The sequence below is a fragment of the Megascapheus bottae genome, chromosome 2, assembly GCF_031878675.1.
Source record: "Megascapheus bottae isolate mThoBot1 chromosome 2, mThoBot2.hap1, whole genome shotgun sequence".
NCBI classification, from domain to species: domain Eukaryota; kingdom Metazoa; phylum Chordata; class Mammalia; order Rodentia; family Geomyidae; genus Megascapheus; species Megascapheus bottae.
The window spans coordinates 5,188,668-5,209,733 of record NC_143510.1 but is presented as its reverse complement, the minus strand read 5'-3'; the positions used below and the strand labels follow the sequence as shown (position 1 = coordinate 5,209,733).

Below are 21,066 nucleotides of genomic sequence, written 5' to 3'. Positions count from 1 at the left end.
TGTTGTTAGCCTAATCTTATATAGTCATATGTACATAGCTATGGAGCTATTGTGATCCTCTTCTAGGACTATCCTAGACATATACTCATAACAAATGAAAGAAACCATAGAGTCTATTTCTTTGGATCTGGCTTACTTCACTTAATATGATTTTTCTCCTCAAGCTTTTCCATTTCCTTATAAATGGGGCAATATCATTCTTTCTGATCGAAGTATAGAATTCCATGTGTACATATACCATATTATCTCCATCCATTCATCTACTGAGAAGTGTCTGGGTTAGTTTCATATCATAGCTATGATAAATAATGCTACAGTGAACATGGTTTTACTGGGAGCTTTCCTATGGCCTTATTTGTGGTCATTTGAGCAAATGTCCAGGAGTGGGATTGCTGGGTTTAGTCTTTTGAGGAACCTCCATACTGTTTTCCTGAGTGGGTGAACCAGTTTACATTCCCACCAACAGCATCGTAGTGTTTTTCCTACCCACATCCCCACTAGCATTTGTTGATATTAAATTTATTCATAAAGGCCATCTAAATGGGGTGAGACGGAATCTCAAATGTTGTTTTGATTTGCGTTTTTTTGTCGGTCATAGGGCTTGAACTCTGGCCCGGGTGCTATCCCTGAGCTCTTCAGCTCAAGGCTACTGCCCTACCCCTGGGCCTGGGCATTGTCCCTGAGCTCTTCAGCTCAAGGCCACGGACCTACCCTTGAGACACAGCCCAACTTCCCATTTTCTAGTGGTTAATTGGGTTAGGAGTCTCTCAGTCTTTAGTGCCCCAACTGGCTTGACCCTTGACACTCAGATCTCAGTCTCCTGAGCAGTTAGGACTACAGGTGTACAGGTGCCAACCATTGCACCTGGCTTTCCATTTCTTTTCTTTCTTTCTTTTCTTTTTCTTTTTCTTTTTTTTTGTGGGTCATCGGGCTTGATCTCTAGGCCTGGGTGCTGTCCCTGAGCTCTTCAGCTCAAGGCTACCACCCAAACCCTGAGCCTGGGCATTGTCCCTGAGCTATTCAGCTCAAGGCTACCAGCCTACCCCTGGAGCCACAGCCCCACTTCCCATTTTCTAGTGATTAATTGGAGATGAGAGTCTCAAGGTCTTTTGTGCCTAAGCTGGCTTTGAACCTTGATCCTCTTATCTCAGTTTCCTGAGTAGTTAGAATTACAGGCGTGAACCACCATGCCTGGCTTGCATTTCTTTTATAGCCAGAGAGGTTGAGCATTTTTCTTCATGTGTTTATTGACAATTCTTATTTCCTCTTCAAAGAAGTCTCTCTTTAAGTCTTTAGTCCACTTATTAATGGGGTGATTGTTTCTTTGAGAATTTGTTTTTGGGGATTTAATTTTCTGAGTTCTAAGTGTATTTTAGATGTAAAGTTCTTATCAAATTAACCATCAAAAAACCAGAAATCAGGCTGGAAATATGTCTTAGTGGAAGAGTGCTTGCCTAGCATGCATAAAGCCCTGGATTAAATTCCTCAGTATAACATAAAGAGAAAAAGCCAGAAGTGGCACTGTGGCTCAAGTGGTAGAGTGTTTGCCTTGAACAAAAGAAGCTCAGGGACAGCACCTGCGTTCAAGCCTCAGAACTGGCAAAAAAAAAAAAAAAAAGAGATCAGAAAGGGAGCTGTGCTTCATGTAGAAGAGAAACAACCTGAGCGAAAAGATTTTTAGACAACTCTCAGGCCCTGAGTTCTGAGTTCAAGCCCCATTACTGGCACGCACGCACACACACACACACACACACATACACATGCACATACATATACACATACATTTACACATATGCTCTGAGTTATTTTTTTTCCTTTCTACTAAATAACATCTGGAAAAAGCTCTCAGATTTATTCAATATTCACTCTCATGTACTATTCTGATTCAAGAGTTTGTAAAAAAAAATCTACCTCCTAAATCCCATTTGTATCTGAAATCTTCTGCTCTGTCTTTGATATTTATAAAGGCAGTCTTAAAGGATTCTAGCATGGCACCAGATGGGTGTCAGGAAAACCAAAGTTAATAAAAGTATGATGAAAAGCATCTCAAATCCTGTTTAATTTGGGGATTAATATTTGTAGGGTCTTTCCTTTCACTTCTGACTTTCAAAACATTACTGTAAAAAGTGTTAGGAATGTGGAGGGAAGGGTGAGCTTTTCTCACTGACAGGTGAACTATTGATATGTCCTTCTAAGTATATCTACATCAAAAAGCAAACCTCACTAGTTTCCTTTCAAAAGACATTTCCTTAAAATTGTAATTTGCTTTCCAATTCTTCTACACACACATTTTACTTAATTTTTTTTCCTCTGGCAATACAATGAAGACCCTAGGCACTAAGCACCTTCTGCTAAGTACCGGAGCCTGCTGGGCAATTTGCAGAAGTAACTCAGTGAATATTTATGATCAAAACACAACCTCAGAGCTTTATATTGTGTGATTGTTGTTCTTAATGTACTATATTATTTCTCTTCTCTTTTGTTGCCCTTTGGTTAATCTCATATTGCTACAGTATCTAACTTTGTTACCTGGCATATTGTATGAGTGAGAAGTAATGCACCTACTATCTGGCGAATATAATTGTAACCCCTCTACGCATTACAATACAAAAAAGAATCCAACGGGTATTTCTACTCATACATTGATACCCCTTTTCATATTTTTGTCCCAATTTCCCTCTCCCTATCCCCTCCCAATCATCTTGTTTTCCCCCTTCCCTTGCTCACAATTTAGGATGCCCTATTTTTTTCCTTAGGTGTTACTGATCAGCATTGTAGCTAGAAATAGTTCTAAAAGTAAAGTGCCAGAAAGAAAATGGCTCATCCAGTGGGATTTCTCTTCATTGCTTAATTAATAAATGTTGGCAATCTCATTTCCACATTTTTAGGTTTTTGTAATAGTTCAATGTGTTTTTTAATGGTTTCAAGGTATTTTCTGTTACTTGATTTTGATCCAAAGCAGAAGTTGATTTACAAGGTTTACAAGTTATAGTTGAGGTAAAAAGCATAGCAAAATGAAGAGAAAATAGTGTTGAGCAAGTGTTGAAATAAGAATTTCAAATTTCTGCTCTAGAAAGTTTTGAACTCTACTGTGGAACTTTGATTCACTCTATTTCTGTGCATGCATGTCTGTGTGTGCACACACGTGCGTGTGCGCATGCATGCACACATATGTGTTTGTAATGAGGCTTGAACTCAGAGTCTGGGCATTACGCTCTGGCTTTTTCACTCCAGGTTGGAGCTCGCTCTACAACTTGAGTCATAGCTTCACTTCTGGCTTTTTGGTGGTTAATTGGGGATAAGAATCTCACAGAATTTCTTGCTGGGCTGGCTTCAAGCTGGGATCCTGAGAGCTCAGCCGCTTATCTACTAATAAATCTTTTTAATATGTATATTAGAGGCTCATATAGGCTTTTAAACTTTTTTAAAAACCTGTTAAATTCAGAAAATATACCTACTCAGTTTGTCATTGCAAATTTTCATTTTTCTGTTGCCTTTGTCTTCTTCAGCTTTGTTTTCTTTTTGCTTGTAACCTATCCATTCATTATGCAATAGGACTCTTCAGATCCATTATAACCTATGAGATCACTATGTGGTCCACTGACTAAAACACTGTTTTATTTTGACCATTGGCAAGAATGGAAAACACGGTGACCTAAAAAATATGAATCTGATGATACTATATTACTATACAAACACATTTGTGATTTTGCAGATATGTGGTACAAAAAGAAACCAAACACAAATAACATGAACTATAATTTCATCTCTGTGAATTAATGTTGGAGGAAAAAGCAAAAAAGAAAATAAGAAAACACTTTAGTATAAATATTCTGTCCCGACAGTTTATGTGTTATGAAGGTATGCTCATCTGTCAAAATCTACCAAATAGGCATAGAAAATTTGTGCATTTTAGTATATATATTTATACTATATAACATATATAGAATACTATATATAGTATATAAGTATATGAAATATTATATATACTATATGTTTTATACTATATATTTTATACTATATATTATACATAGTCTATATACATATCTATATTGTCCTAAAAAAGGTAGACAAGGGAACTCAATTGAAAGTTTTATTCTCATAATTGTATTTTATATAAATATAGAAAGGGCAAATAATGCAATCATCCTTCAATTACTGAGAGGGAGCACTCAATAAATGCCTGTATATCAAAAGTGACAAAGAATCTGGTGCTCGTGGCTCATGCCTTCAATGCTAGCTACTTAGGAGGATGTGATTTGAGGATCTACATTCAAAATCTGCCCATGCAGAAAACTCCAAGAGACTCTTACTTCTAATTCCCCACACAGTACCAAGAATGGAGGTGTGGCTCAGGTGGGAGAGCAGTAGCTTGAGTATAAAGCTAAGGGATAGTGAAGCTCTGCGTTCAAACCCTACTACAGGCACAGAAAATATAGGTGACAACAACAATAAAAAAAAGAATAATAAGAGGTATGAAGATGGCGCCAAGACAATAGGGATGCTGCCGAGCTCTCTCCCACAAAAAGAGAGAACCAGGGAATCCCAGGAGCCAACTACCTGAAGAAATCCACAAAAAAAATTCAAGAAGCAACGGAGAAGGACTCAAACCGGAAAAGAAATCCAGATAAAGCTCACATCCAACTTTCTCAAAGAATTCGGAACGCGAGGACCCCTCCCCCACCCCTCGCTGTCGGCTCCAAGCCGGGCAGCCCCGACTGCAGCAGAAACCAGCATAGACCGGGCCAGCGCCAGAAGCCAGAGGCAGGAACCAGCGCAGACCAGAACAGCAAGCAGCGGAACCCAGACGCGGAGCACAGGTGGCGACTGAGATCCAAGGGGAGTGAATGATTCTCCAAAACTGTGGAGCACCCACAACCAAACGCAGAGGAGTGAATAGCCCAGCTGGTAGCACAGCCAGTCCCCAAACCCAGCGGGAAAGCAGAGCTGGTGGCGAGCTATAGAACTTAACTCAGACCCCTCCACCCCACCCGAGAAAGACTGGCAAGTACAGGGGGGCAAGGAATTTAGAAATCTGTCCCTTCCCTCAACAGCCCCCTCCCCCACACCATTGACTGGAGACTGACAGGCAGGCGGGCACTAAGACCCAGCACCTCACCAAAGGGGGTAGAGGTGTCCCAGCTCACCCACGCAACAGGTTCCTCTCCCAGGCCACTGGATCTGGAGAGTGGGGGGCGCTGAGCCCCTGCCTTCCAACAGCGGGTGGGATGTGCAGAGTCTAGGAACCAGCATCTGTCTCCCTCAAATCTTGAGCAGGGCACCCTCCAGCTGGGAATCCCCAGCAAGACAGCACCAAGGGGCCCCACACAGTCAAAGACTCTCGGCCAAAGCAGGGGAAACACAGCAGGGAACTGAAGGGCAGACCAGCAGCCAAGCTCCCCTCCTGAGAGTCAGGAAGGCGTGGCTCCATTCTCAGAGCCCACGTCCTGGACTGGGCCCTGCCCCTGGAAACACAGCAGAAATCAGCTGGTCTAGCTGAGAGCCCCTGGAAACTCCCAAACCCCAGACCCTTGGTCGGGGGCCCGCCCCTGGAAACAGACTAGGAAAACCAACCACCCGTCCAGCCCGCTGAGACTGAAGCGCACTGATCCATCCCGCAGCCAACTGTGAGGCCACGGGTTGGGCTGAGAGCTAGTTGTGCAGCTGCACACAGCCTCTGGGAACTGGCTGAACACCTGCAAAAACTGAAAACTCTGACCTAGTCAGCAGCAGAATCAATTTGACCAAGAACTACAGGCATATGCAGATTCCCAGAACCACCGGTCCCAATCCAAGTAAAGACTGCCACCTACTGATCACAGAGCAAACCTACAACAACAGTTCTCTATGCCTAGAAGAGTGCAAAGACGAATTAGGACATACATAAATAATCAAAGTCCTACACAAAGCCCAAAAGGAAACAAGAGCGAAGGGACGAGAGAGATGTCACCATCCCAAGAAATGACACCTGAAGAGACACGAAATAAGACTTTAATCAAGGAGATGATTTTGGACATGATCAATGAAATTAAAGTGGAATTTCAAAAACAAAAGCAAGAAATTTCCAAGGAACTCTTTGAATTCAAAAGAGAAGTGGAAGAAAAGTTCAATACCATCTCAGCAGACATGATCAGCTCAGTGTCCACAATTCAAGCAAAAATAGAAGCATTAAGCAGCAGATTGACTGAGATGGAGAATAGAACATCAGAAATGGAAGATAAAACACAAGAGCTGGAACAGAGAATCATGACCCTGGAAAGATCAGTCAGAATCCACCAGAGAGAACTCCAGGGCCTGGCAGATGCAGACAAGAAATCTAATCTTCGTATAATAGGGACTGATGAGGGCGCCAAATTTCAGGACAAAGGAATGCAACCCTTATTCATCAAAATCATAGCAGAGAAGTTCCCCAACCTCAAAAGGGAAAATACTCACATTATTAAAGGTTTCAGGACTCCAAACAGGCAGGATCCTAGAAGGAACTCATCTAGACATATCATAATAAAGACACTAGACCTAAATACCAAGGAATTGATCTTTAATGCTGCAAAAAACAAAGAAAGAGCTATACTATAGTGGGAAAAAAATTGAATTACTGTAGATCTCTCCACGCAAACCCTAAATGCAAGAAAAGCTTGGAAAAGCATCATTGATGTCCTGAAGACCAACAACTGCCAACCCAGACTGATATATCCAGAAAAACTAGCATTTACATTTGAGGGAGAAACAAGAATATTTCACTCCAAAGAGAAGCTTTATGAAAACGTGCACACTAAACCACCATTACAAAAAATATTAATTAATCAAGAACAAATTGTAGAACATCAAGAACCCTCATCAAGAAGCAAATATCTATAATTCACTAAACACAAAAGGAGGGAAACAGAGAGAAAGAAACTTAGAAGTAAAAATAATGACAATGGACACTGACCACTTCTCCATAATCTCCCTAAATGTGAACGGGCTGAACAATCCAATCAAAAGACACAGAGCAGCAGACTGGATTAAGAAACACCACCCATCCATATGTTGCCTCCAAGAGACACACCTCACTGCTAAAGACAGAAACAAATTCCAAGCGAAAGGATGGAAAAGAATTTTCCATTCCAATGCACTATGCAAAAAAGCAGGAGTAGTCATCTTAATCTCCAACAAAATTAATTTCTCAGTAAAATCAGTACATAAAGATAGAGATGGCCATTACATATTAGTAAAGGGTACAATCCATACCCACAATATTACAGTTATAAACATTTACTCCCCCAACACGGGAGCACCCAAATTCGACAAACAAACTCTCTTAGAATTACAGAACAAGATAGACTCAAACACATTCATAGTGGGAGACCTCAATACACCACTCTCAACAAATGACAGGTCAACTCAACAAAAGTTAAGCAGACACCATCAACTTAAATGACACCATAGCCCAGCTGGGCTTAACAGATATACAGAGTCTTCCAACCAACGGCGAAACTTTTTACATTTTTCTCAGCAGCACATGGAACACACTCCAAAATAGATCATATAATAGTTCATACAGAAAACCTAAGCAGATACAAGAGGACTGATATAATCCCATGCACTCTATTAGACCACTGTGGAGTCAGACTAATTCTGAACACTGCAGTCAAAGTCAAAAAACATTCAATCACATGGAAACTGGACCACACACTTCTGAATAACCCCTGGGTAACAGATCAGATCAGAAAAGAAATTAAAAATTTCCTTGAATGTAATGACAACCAAGAGACATCACAAAGGAACTTATGGGTCACAGCAAAGGCAGTTCTAAGAGGCAAAATTATCGCACTAGGAGTGCATATTAAAAAGACAGAAGAAGAGCATGTAAATAACCTAAACAAAAACCTGGAAACACCTAGAGGAGCAAGAAAAGTTAATTCTAAAACAAATAGAACAAAAGAAATAACAAAAATAAATTCAGAAATATCAGAGACTGAAATAAGATCTACCATAGACAAAATTGAAGAATCAAAAAGTTGGTTCTTTGAAAGAGCAACAAAATAGGCACTGGGAGTTTTGCCTAGTGGTAGTGTGCTTGCCTAGCATGCATGAAGACCCAGGTTCGATTCCTCGGTACCACATACATAGAAAAAAAAGCCGAAAATGGTGCTGAGGCTCAAGTGGTAGAGCTCTAGCCTTGAGAAAGTCCAAAGACAGTGCTCAGGCCCTGAGCTTAAGCCCAGGACTGGCAAAAAAAAAAAAAGAAGAAGAAGAAAAAAAAAACTACAGACCTATCTCTCTAATGAACACAGACACAAAACTCCTCAATGAAACATTAGCAAACAGAATCTAGAAACAAATTTAAAAAATCATACACTATGATCAAGTAGGCTTTATCCCACAGATGCAAGGCTGGTGTAACATTTGCAAATAAATCAATGTAATACATCACATCAATAGAGCTAAGGATAAGAATCTTATGATAATTTCTCTGGACGCGGAGAAGGCATTTGACAAAATACAACATCCATTCATGTTGAAAGCACTAGAAAAAATAGGAATAAGAGGTACATTCCTCAAAATAGTTAAAGCCATATATGAAAAACTTACAGCCAGTATTATACTAAATGGTGAAAGACTGGAACCATTTACCTTAAAATCAGGAACTAGACAGGGATGCCCACTCTCTCCACTTCTCTTCAACATAGTGCTGGAACCCTTAGCCAGAGCAATAAGGCAAGAAAAGGACATCAAAGGGATCCACATAGGGAAAGAAGAAATTAAACTTTCCCTATTCACAGATATCATGATCATCTACTTGAGTGACCCAACAAACTCCATTCCCAAACTCCTAGAATTAATAAACTACTTTAGCAAAGTGGCAGGATACAAAATTAACTTTCGGAAGTCAGTATCCTTCTTATACACAAACAGAAGGCCAAATCAAGAACATGATCCCATTCGAAATAGCCCCCAAAAGAATAAAATACTTAGGAATTATTCAATGAAAACCATAAAAGCCTAACAAAAGAAATTAAAGATGACACTAGGAAATGGAAAGACATCCCATGCTCAGGGCTAGGGAGAATCAACATAGTGAAAATGGGTATACTGCCAAAATTGATATGCAAATTCAATGCAATTCCCATCAAAATCCTGAAGACATTCTTTACTGAAATAGAAGACATTATCCAAAGATTCATATGGAACAAGAAAAGACCTAGAATAGACAAAACAATTCTAGGCAAAAAGAGCAATGCTGGAGGTATTACAATACCAGACTTCAAACTCTACTATTGAGCCATAATGAAAAAACTCCTTGGTATTGGCACAAAAACAGATCAGAAGATCAGTGGAATAGAATAGAAGACCCAGAAATAGAACCACATACCTATAGGCAACTTGTATTTGACAAGGGAGCCAAAGATATACAGTGGAACAAACACAGTCTATTCAATTATTGGTGCTGGCAAAACTGGGCAGCCACATGCAGAAAACTAAAAATTGACCTTAGCCTTTCACCATGCACAAGCATTAACTCAAAGTGGATCAAAGACCGGAAACCATGAAACTTCTACATGATAAAGTAGGAGAGACACAGGAACTCATAGGCACCGGCAAAAGATTCCTTAACAGAATCCCAGGGTCACAACAGATTGGAGAGAGACTCCATAAATGGGACTACCTAAAAATAAAGTTTCTGTACAGATAAAAGCATATTCACAAAAGTAGAGAGACAGCCAACCAACCTGGAAAAGATATTTACCAATAATACATCTGAAAAATGCTTAATATCCAGTATGTACAGGGAACTCAAGAAACTAATCCCCCGAAACCCAACAAACCATTCACTAAATGGACAAGGGAACTAAAGAGAGACATCAGAAGAAGAGATTAAAATGGCAGAAACGCATATGAGAAAATGTTCATCATCTATGGTTATAAAGGAAATGCAAATAAAAACAACCCTAAGATACCCACCTTACCCCAATAAGAATGGCCAAGATTCTGAACTCAGCCAATGACAGTTGCTGGCGGGGTTGTGGAGAAAAAGGAACCCTGCTGCACCGCTGGTGGGATTATAAGCTAGTTCAGTCACTCTGGAAAGCAGTGTGGAGGGAAGTGAAAACTGACCTTACCTACCATCACGCCATACCACTTCTGGCCATCTACCCTGAACAATATAACCCAAGATATGATAAGGACACTGCTCAGCTATGTTCAACTCTGCACTATTCACAATAGCCTGGTGATGGAAACAATCCAGATGCCCTACTACAGATGAATGGATCCAGAAAATGTGGTATATATATACAACAGAATTCTACATAGCCAACAAGATAAAATAATGGCATTCGCAGGGAAGTGGATGAATCTAGAGCAAATCATGTTGAGTAAGACAAGTGAAGACCTAAGGAACAAAAGGCGCATGGTATCCTTAATATGTGGCTATTAAATCCAAAGAGTACAAGAGCGAGGACTCAATATTTGCATACCCAATGTTATGGACATAGTAATGGAAATATAAACATAACTCTATAGACATAAAAACCTATGACTCTATAGACATAATGTTTTATTTCATAAATTAATATGTTTCTATGACATACAAACCCTTAGCCTAATTTTGATTAAGTTCTAAAAATGAAGTCCCAGTGATTGTATATAGAGATTTCCTTCTTGAACACTTGTTTGTTAAACTCGTCATTTGAAATATGATGTAAAAATCAATGTTAATAAATTCTTTAATAAAAAATCTAAGTGCCAGCGATTGTATATAGAGATTCCCTTCTTGAATACTTGTTAAACATGTCATTTGAAATATGATGTAAAAATCAATGTTAATAAATTCTTTAATTAAAAAAAGTATAACAAAGACACAGGATTTGCCAGCTGAATGTGTTTTGTGATCTTGATTTCTATTCTGGAGAAAATGACTGTTATTAAAGAAATTGCTGAGACAAAGTAAGTTTCAGTATGCACTCCCAAATTAGACAGTGGCATCATATTGATGTTAAATTTATTGCATTTGATAATTATTTTATTGTTGTATGCTGCTTTTCATAGGAACAAAATACTGAGCTAAACAAAAATAAAGAGTCATGATCTCTCCACGAGTTACACAAATACGCTATTTGAAATGACAGAAAAATATATAGAGAGTAATAGAGTAATAAAGCTCCTGAAACAATTTATAAATTACTGATAAACCTGGAAATATTCACACTCTTCTTATTGTTATTCTGTACATTAGAAATGTATGCATTAGTAATTCTAATCAGAAATAAATTCTACATTAAATTATTGCTAAAATATACATTATTAATACTGTACATTAGAAAATAAAATTACAAAGTAATGCTTTAGTCATTTACAAATTGATTGATTGTTGATTTTTGTGTTGGTTCTGGGGGTTGAACTCAGGACCTGGGTGTTATCCATGTGCCTTTTTAATTTCTCAAAGCTACTGTTCTACCACTTGAGCCACAGTTCCATTTCTGGCTTTTTGGTAGTTAGTTGGAGATGAGCGTCTCATGGACTTTCCTATTTGAGCTGGCTCTGAACTGTGTGATCCTCAGATCTTGGCTTCCTGAATAGCTAGGAAATAAAGGTGTGAGCCACTGATTCCTGGCTCATTGGCAGGTATTTAAGCTATCTACCAAGAGATCATCTCTGCAAGTCTAACAGATTTTCTGTTAAATTTGTCCTGTACAATACTCCTGTTTCTAGTGATCACTAATCAAAGATATCTCACCCACATGAAAACTGTGATACCTGCCCCCACTGGACCTTTTTTTTAAGAATAAGCCCAAACAATTGCTTTGAGAAGAAATGCATGCCATTTTGCTGTCGTGTTTCTTCCTGGATGACTCATAATTGTCTGTCCGACAGGTTAGAGAATCTCTGACTTTTCCTTGTCCTTTGCTTTCCTATTGAACTGAATTAAGACTCTGTGTCATGTAGCTCCTGGCCCCAGAGTCTGTCAGCTTTGCCTCTTACTTGGTTACTTAGGCTTCTTGGGAAGATTTTCCCTGCAGGTGGTGAGGAGGTTTAATTCAGGAGGGCAAGTAGTAGAAATTCAATGTTGCCTTAAATCCAACCCACATTCTCTAATCCAGTCTCGCCAGGAATACAGCTGATATACTTTTTTTTCTTCATCTGTCTCATTCCTGTATCTCTAAAATTGGTTCCCCATGGTGGGGGGGATAGGGTTGCGATTAATTATCACCCTTCAACTTCTACCACTGCCAGGCTGTCTCTGCAGGGTAGCTGGTAAAGCAGGGGAAAGCAACCTACAGAAGAGATAAGACAGACCTGAAAAGATAAGCCCTGATGAAATACACGATTCTAATTATTTTTTAAATTTCTTATTGGAGTTCTTTATTCAATTTATAACTCTATGTCTCTCCTTAGAATAAATGTGTAATTAGGACCTAAAGGCCCAACCAAAACCCTGAACTAATTCCAGGCACGCACGCACACACACACACACACACACACACACACACAAATAAAGGACACTGAGAGGCATCTCATATTTTTCTGAGTTTTGCCTACTGTATCTCTTCTGCTTACAAAAGGGGAAAAGAAAACATTTTGAGAGCCAAGTACTGATGGCTAACACCTGTAATCCTAGCTACTCAGAGCCTGAGATCTGAGGATTGAAGTTCAAAGCCACCTTGGGTAGGAAAGTCCATGAGATTCTTATCTCCAATTAACCTCTAAAAAACTGGAAGTGAACCTGTGGCTCAAAGTGGTAAAATCCTAGCCTTGAGCAAAAATGCTCAGAAACAGTAGGACACACACACACACACACACACACACACACACACACACACACACACGAGAAACTATATGACTATTATAGTCATATGCTGCATGATGAGGTGTTGTTTAATCTTCTTTTAAGATAATAATTGAGATGGAAACAATCACCTAGTGACAACTTGATTTCTGTAGTGTTGCAGTACAACACAGTTTCTTGGTGTTTGTGAGGCTGGCACTCCAAGTTGTATAACAGTATAGCCAGATAATTCTTTTTTGTCAGTCATAGGGCAGCCAGATAATTCTGCACAACAAATAAAACTCAATAGATTACTGTGCTGTTTTAGGTATTTAACATGTTATACTGCTATCAATGCCTCTTCCATTGGAAGGAAGGAAGGAAGGAAGGAAGGAAGGAAGGAAGGAAGGAAGGAAGGAAGGAAGGAAGGAAGGAAGAAAGAGAGGGAGGGAGGGAGGGAGGAAGGGAGGGAGGAAGGGAGGGAGGAAGGGAGGGAGAGGAAGGAAGGAAGGAAGGAAGGAAGGAAGGAAGGAAGGAAGGAAGGAAGGAAGCAAGGAAGGAAGGAAAGAAGCTCTTCCATTATGAATATCTGTTTAATCAGCGTATTGTTATATGGGATTAAATAAGACCCTAACACACCAGGGAGAAGAAAAGTACCCATGTCTGGCTGGCTGCAGCCATGCTGTCTCACCTGCCCAGGGTGTGCAAGATGCAGAGATAAGAGTTCACCACACACAAGCAGAAGGTCACACTAAGGACTAAGATGAGGACTAAAGAATGCTTCCCTTCCTTCTATACCCAATGGACACATTGCTAAATGTCCATTTATTACACTGACTTTCACCCAGTACTTAGGACCATTGTGTGTGTGTGTGTGTGTGTGTGTGTGTGTGTGTGTGTGTGTGTGTGTGTGTGTGCTTGGCCTGGGACTCTCACCTATATCCCAGCTACTCAGGAGGCTGAGATCTGAGAATCATGGTTCAAAGGCAGACAGGGCACTAAAAAAAAGTCCGTGAGACTTTTTTTTAATTTTTAAACTTTATTTTTTATTATCAAGGTAATGTATAGAGGAGTTACATTCGCCAGATAGTAGGTGCATTACTTCTCACAATATAATATCTTTCTGATGAATGCTTTGAGCCAATTGAACTACCAGTGAAATATTTTACATTAAAATCCTAGGCTAGCTATTCATTTTTTTGTGCAAGTAAAACAGAACCCAATTTGATACAAGCGTAAGTATGAGTTGTGTTACAATTGGAGATATTAGGATTCATATTTGGTCTTAACTCGTTTGTTGATTAGTTTCTCTTTCTTTTCTTTCTCAAGGATTTTAGTTTCTTTCGAGGTCTCTACCTTTGAGATATAACAGCCATAAAAGTCTGTGTTAGGAGTTACAATGCAATTCACTTTACTTGGCCCTGCATTTATGACATGACTGGTATCTGCAAGCAGGTGAGGAACTGGACAACCATTCCATCTGACTGTGGATGTGGCATCCTGTGATTACAATGCAGACCAACAGATTTCTTTGAATCCTAGAAACATTCTATGGCTTGTGTACTGATGCTAGGAATTGTTCTGTCTTTTTAACCTTCTCTAGACATCAGATTATTCCTAATTCTGGGCCTCGACAATAATTCTAGTGTATTATCAATTGTCAAGGTGTACTCTCCATAACTTTAATATATCCTGACAGTGGTGAGACTCTTATCTCCAATCAATCATCAGAGAACCAGAAGTGGCTCAAGAGATAGGACAGTAGACTTGAGCTGAAGAGCTCAGGGATAGCACCTAGGCACAGAGTTCAAGTCCCACAACTGATAAAAAGAAAAAGGCATCATCAAGTCATGAAAAGACAAAGAAAACTTTCACCTATAATTAAATCCAATAAAAACCTTAAAAGACTACATGATATATATTATATGATGTTGTTTGTATGGTATTTTAGAACATACAAAAGTACAGAAACAGTTTAGTCGTTGACAAATGCTACAGAGTAGTGAGGAATGAATAGATTGAACATTAAGGGTATTTTAGCTAGGGGACTACTTTTATCATATTGTCATCTACTTCTCAGAAACAATAGAATTGAATGTGGAGGCATGGCTCAGGTGGTAACACACAAGCCATGAGGAAAAGAGCTGAGAAAAAGTATGAGGCCCCAACACCAAGAAACCAAACTATTGGCCTATGCGTTTTACTCAGGCTTGAACTTATGGCCTGGCTATTGTCTTTTTGCTCTGTTTAGCACTCTACCCCTTGAGCCATACCTCCACTTTTGGCTTTTTGCTGGTTAATTGGAGATGAGAATGTCACAGACTTTCCTGCTAGCTTTGAACCTCAATCCTCAGATATCAGCCTCTGGGTAACTAGGATTACAGGTGGGAGCCACCAGTGCTGGCTTGCAAATCTATCCCCAAGGAAAGCCCAAGTCTCCAACCTTTGTATTAATCCATTGTTAGTGGCTTATTACTGAATACCAGAAAAGAAACTATAAAGAAAAGACACTTTCTTGGGGCCATGATTCTGGGGATACATGTTTGAAATACAGTTTGGGTGGGGATGGCCTTCTTGCTAGCAGAGTTCAGAGTGTGCTCAGGGCCCTGTGGGTTGTGAGCACTCACCTCTCTAGTCCCTCCCTTTTTTTATACAGCCAATCAGAATTAATCATGATGCTCTGCTCTGAGGACCCCATCACCCTCCCTGTTCTGACCCTTGGACTCGGTGGTTGGATTTTCCCCACCCTCTTAATGCTTCTCCTGCTGGGCTCCAAATTTCTACTGAAGCTTGGAGAAACACCTACAGAGAGGCAGCTAAATCATCACAGCTACACTTGAGAAAAGGAACCACAGAGAAATATCCTATGGGTGGTAGTATCAGTCGTCCATCCAAGGGGCTTGAATCCCACACATTCCAAAACACCTGTTAGTCAAAAGCTGGGAACTCATACCTCCAATCTTTGCTAGTTAGGAGGCTGAGATCTGTGAATCACAGTTCAAAGAGCCCAGTCAGGAAAGTCCTTGAAACTCATCTTCAATTAACCATCAAAAAACTGGAAGTGGAGCTGTGGCTTATATGGTAAAGTGATTGGCTTGAGGAAAAAAAGCTTCAGAGACAGTACCCAAGCCTTGAATGTAAGCCACAGGACCCACTGGCACACATCCACGAAACTCCACACGTTGTCAGTCCACATTACGTAATGGTTTCAGTTCCTTCTCCTCCCCTCACATTTTTTTTTCCTGAAAGAATGCATTAGCTACAAGATTTAGAGAGAAACATGTGTGGCATGATCCCCCATTCAGCTACACTGACCAGATTTGCAGCTTTCAAAGAAAACCATAAGGTGAAAGGAAAAGTATCACTCCACTGAAATGTTCACAGGGAAGAGAAAACTTATTATGCATTTCTCAAAATGTCAGTGAGGTATTTTTGTAGTCCTGAGGCAGCCAATTTACATGGAGACCAACCTACAGAGAAACATTATATAAAAGATCACAAAATAGGAAGAAAATACATAGTCCAAGAATATTTTCATTCATTGTAAATTGATATGTTGAATGGAAATCCTTTTATACAATGGCTTAAAGGTATTTTTTAATTAAAAAAATAAAATGACAATACAGCAAAGATAGATGTTAGAGATAAATACTATAGATAGATAAATAGAATAGGGTACACAGATAGTATAAAAGATGATAGATACTAGAAAATTATAGATGGATAGGTGGTAAGTTGAAAGATCAATGATAATATAGATGGATGATAGAGGACAGAAGAACAGATAAACAGATACTAAGATATAGATAGATAGACAGACGGATGGATATTCATTTACCTCTCTGCATGATAAAAAAAAGAGCTTTTATGATTGAAATAATCCTTTCATTTCTTTACATTCTGACCTTTCGTAGATTTAAATCTCTAGGATTGATTGTAAGTTACTTTGACCATTCCTTAAGTCTAAAGATAAACACTCAGGTGAAATTAGATGCAGGAAATGTCTGTGTCCAAAGCTTTACCAGTTGCATCTTAGGGAAGAAACTCCCCTTCCCGGCACTTGAATTGATCAAGAGAAGGACTCCAGAGAGACGGGATTTTGCATTAGTGTACTTGGTAATTTCAAATAAAACCAAGGGTATTTTTATTCCTGGGATATATTTAGATGTAACTTGTCCTAACTTAATGAGAACAGGTGAAGTAAAGCAGAAATGTTTATACCGAGCTGCATCTTCTTACTGCCACTGTAGCCAGCTACCTAAAGGAGAGAGAAAGAGATGGGGAATAAAACACAAAAACCTGGCTTTTTTATTTCAGTTTGCTTGGAGATAGGATTTTATTATGCAGACCAAGCTGGCTTCTAACTTGAAATATTCCTGCCTAAGCTTGTCAACTGCTGGGATTATGGATATGTGTAATCATACCTGGAAAAATTTGGCAAATTTTGGCCTCTTGACTCCTTTTGCTTTCACCCCAACCATTTCATTGCCAATTGAAGTGAACGCCTAAGAAGCTCATAAGCTGCACAAGAAGCTCATCTCCCTAGTTACCTTGATGAAAGACTTTGAAATCCATGGATCCGACTCAAATTTAAGGTAACTACTTGTGATGAGAAAAAGCCTTTGCCATATGATTTATGCAGAACAAAATCCAGATCTGTGTGCTTTGATCCAACTTAGTTAAAGCATTCACCAATAATATGGGAACAAGAATCTTACATCACAGAGACCTCTAGTTCTGTTTATTGTAGCCACTATCACAGTAGCAAAGGCAGAGGATCCACCTAAGTGCACATCAGCAGGCATGAACAAAGACATGTCATCCCACCTCAGAGACATATGGGATGTCCCTATCACCTGCTACAACAATGATGAATGGAAGGACACCAGGCCCAGCCAAACACACAAGGCACACATAAGGAAAGCATAGTCCCAACTGCAATCTAAAAAACAAAATTTGAACTTATGGACACATACATGAAAGGGGGTTTTTAAGAGATGAAGATCAAGACTAGAGATGATGGGGGACTTAGGAAATGTGGGCAGAAGGGTAAACAGGCTTCAGCATTAGAAAATTCTAAAGCTCTATCATATATAGCAGTGGCTGCAATTATATTGGGCATGTAGATATATGCTAAGGAAGAACTCACCTTTTGTCACAACAGAAAATGGCAAGTCTTTTAAGTGATAGATATGTTAATTCACTAGATTTAATCTTGTCACTGTGTATACATGTGAAAACACCCTGGATGGAGGTAGGGAGGGGGGGCTCACATCTAGAATCTTACCTACTCAGGAGTCTGAGATCTAAGAATCACATGAGACTCTTATGGCTCCAATTAACCACCAAAAAGCCCAAGGTGAAGGTGTGGCTCAAGTGGTAGAGTGCCAGCCTTGAACAAAGAACTTTAAAGATAGCACCTTGATCTTGAGTTGCAGCCCCTGTACTAACACACACACAAACACACACACACAATTATCGACTCTCAAAGACATATCCTTAGATTATTATGATTATTGTAATAAAATCCAAAATGAAACATGAACGCATGATTATTCATCTAGAGTAAGAGGAACGGCTTGCAGATGAATTAACTAGCATATCTAAAATCCATTCCAATCTCTCAAGTTGTGATGAAAATAAAAGCAATTAAGATTTAATTTCTTTCTTTTACTATCACCTTATTCTCTTTAGCTTAGATAATTCTATCTGGGAATAAATCATATTTTATTATTCTATATAATAATATGAATATGACTATAATTATTATAAATCCCCAAAACATAACTATGGTAATAATTTAAATTGGTTATTAGTCATATCTTATTTTAAGGATCTACAACAGTGCTCTATTGAAAGCCCTCACGAAACATCTAATAGAGCCAGGTGCCAGTGATGCTTGCCTATAATCCTAGCTACTCAGGAGGCTGAGATCTGAGGATCGTGGTTTAAAGCTAGCCCAGGCAAGAAAATTTCATGAGACTCTTATCTTCAATTCATCACACAAAAAAAGCCAGAAATGGAGCTGTGGCTTGAGTGTTAGAGTGCTAGCCTTGTCTTGAGTTAAAGGAACACCCAGGCTGAGAGTTCAAACCAGGACTAGCAAAAAAGAGGAAGAGTGAAAGAGAGAGAGACAGAGCCAGAGACAGAGAGAGAAACATTTAATAAATGAGATGGTTAAACCTAGTATATTTTAAATATTGGCTTCCCAATCACTCACCTTCACTTTAGGGTATTTATGCTTTCGGGCCTATACTGATTATGCTCCAAAATAATTCTCCTGGCACCCTGGCTCCTCAGGACCCTGACGACCATCCTTCCCCCAGTTATCTCCAGTCCTACCCAGCCTCAGCTCTTCACAGTCCCACTCTGGAGTGTACGGTGCCCAGTAAGTGCCATCAATCCAGAGTGGCCCAAGGTTTTAGTCTGCAGCTTTCATATCCTGTCTCGTTCTTATCTCATTCACTTTCCCCAGTAACCCCCTGGCTGCTAATTCTCAGTCTCCCCAGACAGCTTTGAACCAAGAAACTCAGTGCATAGCCACAAGGAAATACCATCCAGCCTTCAAAAAGAAGGGTAAGCACCAGACTTGACACGAAAAGCTGCAGGACAGCACCCAGACCCTAAGTTGACAAACTAAGGCCTCTATTATCACTGTCTTGATCTTGCTCAGCCTCTGCACTCATTTGCCTTGTGAAACACAGAGCTTACCTATTCACAACCTACTACTGCAATATTCCCTTTGGTATATAATCGTACCCTCTTGCTGATTAAATTCTACTTTCTACAAAATGCAGCTCTGAATATCTGGAATAAAACCCATGTGGTATGGTTTTTGTTTTGTTTTGTTGGTTATGGGGCTTGAACTCTGGGCCTGGGCGTTGTCCCTGAGCTCTTTTTCTCAAGGCTATCACCCTACCCCTTAAGCCACAGTGAAACTTCTTGTTTTCTTGTGATTAATTGGAGATAGGAGTCTCTTGAGCTTTTTGACTTTTTAGTGCCCAGGCTGGCTTTGAACTGTGATCCTCAGATCTCAGCTTCCTGAGGAACAAGGATTACAGGCATGAGCCACTGCACTCATCTACCTTCTTTCTTTAGTTTCCTAATGAGGCAGCACAAGAGAATTTCTCCAACAATCAGGTACCCTCCACCTGTTCATTCTCCTACTGCATTTTTTCCGGGCATCATCTTTCTCTTGAAATAACATTTCCCTCCTGTCTTTATTCTACACTGATGACCTTGCTTCCTATTTTGCTGAAATGCTTTCCCTCATTTGTAATAATTAGTACACATCTATGACTTACCTAGTAGATGATTACAATTGTACAAAACCTAGGTACATAAGGTCATATAGGATGAAACTAAATGAAAGGATCTCTAGGATATGGAAACAAGAGGTTTATCTTGTGTGATTGCTGTTCTTAATGTACTATGTTATTTCTCTTCTCTTTTGTTGTCCTTTGGTTAATCTCATATAGTTACTGTATCTGACTTTGTTACCTGGTATATTATATATACGTTTATTTGATTATTTGAAATAGGAAAGAAAAGGGGGAGAACAAGATGATTGGGAGGGGGTAGGGGGAGAGAAATGAGGACAAAAACATGAGAAGGGGTATCAACATGTGAGAAGTAATGCACCTACTATCTGGCAAATTTAACTGTAACCCCTCTATACGTTACCCTGACAATAAAAAATATTTTAAAAAAATGAGGGAAAAAAGAAAATAAAAATAGGCAGAGAACTTCCATATCTGTTAATTTCATTTTCTTTCATTGCTTTCTACTTTCTTTCCTTTTTCTCTTTCCCTTTATTCTCTTCCTCCCTTTCTTTCTTTCTTTCTTTCTTTCTTTCTTTCTTGCTTGCTTGATGTCTATTTCTCCTCCCTCCCTCCCTTCCTTCCTTCTTTTTTTCCTTCCTTCATTCCCCAGTACTGAGGCTCAAGTCTTCACACTCTTGCTTGTCTTTTTCTCTCAAGGCTGGTGCTCTACCATGAGTAATAATTCCACTTCAACTTTTTGCTGCTTCCATGAAGCTATGAATCCCACAAACTTTCCTGCTCTGGCTTGGCTTCAAACCACATTTCTCAGTTCTCAGCCTCCTGAGTAGCTAGGATTATAAGCCTGAGCTACCAGCATCTGTTCCACTTATTTTTAGTTACATCGTGTCCTCTGAGATTGTGTGTGTTCTGTCCTGTTCAGCAATGCCATTGCCCTAGCCCCTGACTATTTGCCCCTACTCACAAATATCCTTAATCCTTCCCCTTTCTTTGTCTTCCTCTCCTATGCCATCAGATTTTTCTTCCTCATTCTAGACA

At 39.5% G+C, this 21,066-nt stretch overlaps 1 long non-coding RNA gene across 2 annotated transcripts in view; it reads right to left on the bottom strand.

Moving 5' to 3' along the window:
* Window positions 1-12,916: 12,916 nt before the first annotated feature.
* LOC150066293 (uncharacterized) overlaps window positions 12,917-21,066 on the bottom strand; it is a 71,962-nt gene continuing 63,812 nt past the window's right edge. Inside the window, exon 4 of one of the 2 annotated variants that reach the window (XR_016532908.1) lies at window positions 12,917-13,033. This is a non-coding gene — a long non-coding RNA (uncharacterized LOC150066293). Of the gene's footprint in view, window positions 13,034-16,966; window positions 17,007-21,066 lie in introns of those variants that run through there. The other variant, XR_016532909.1, reaches the window with a different exon arrangement.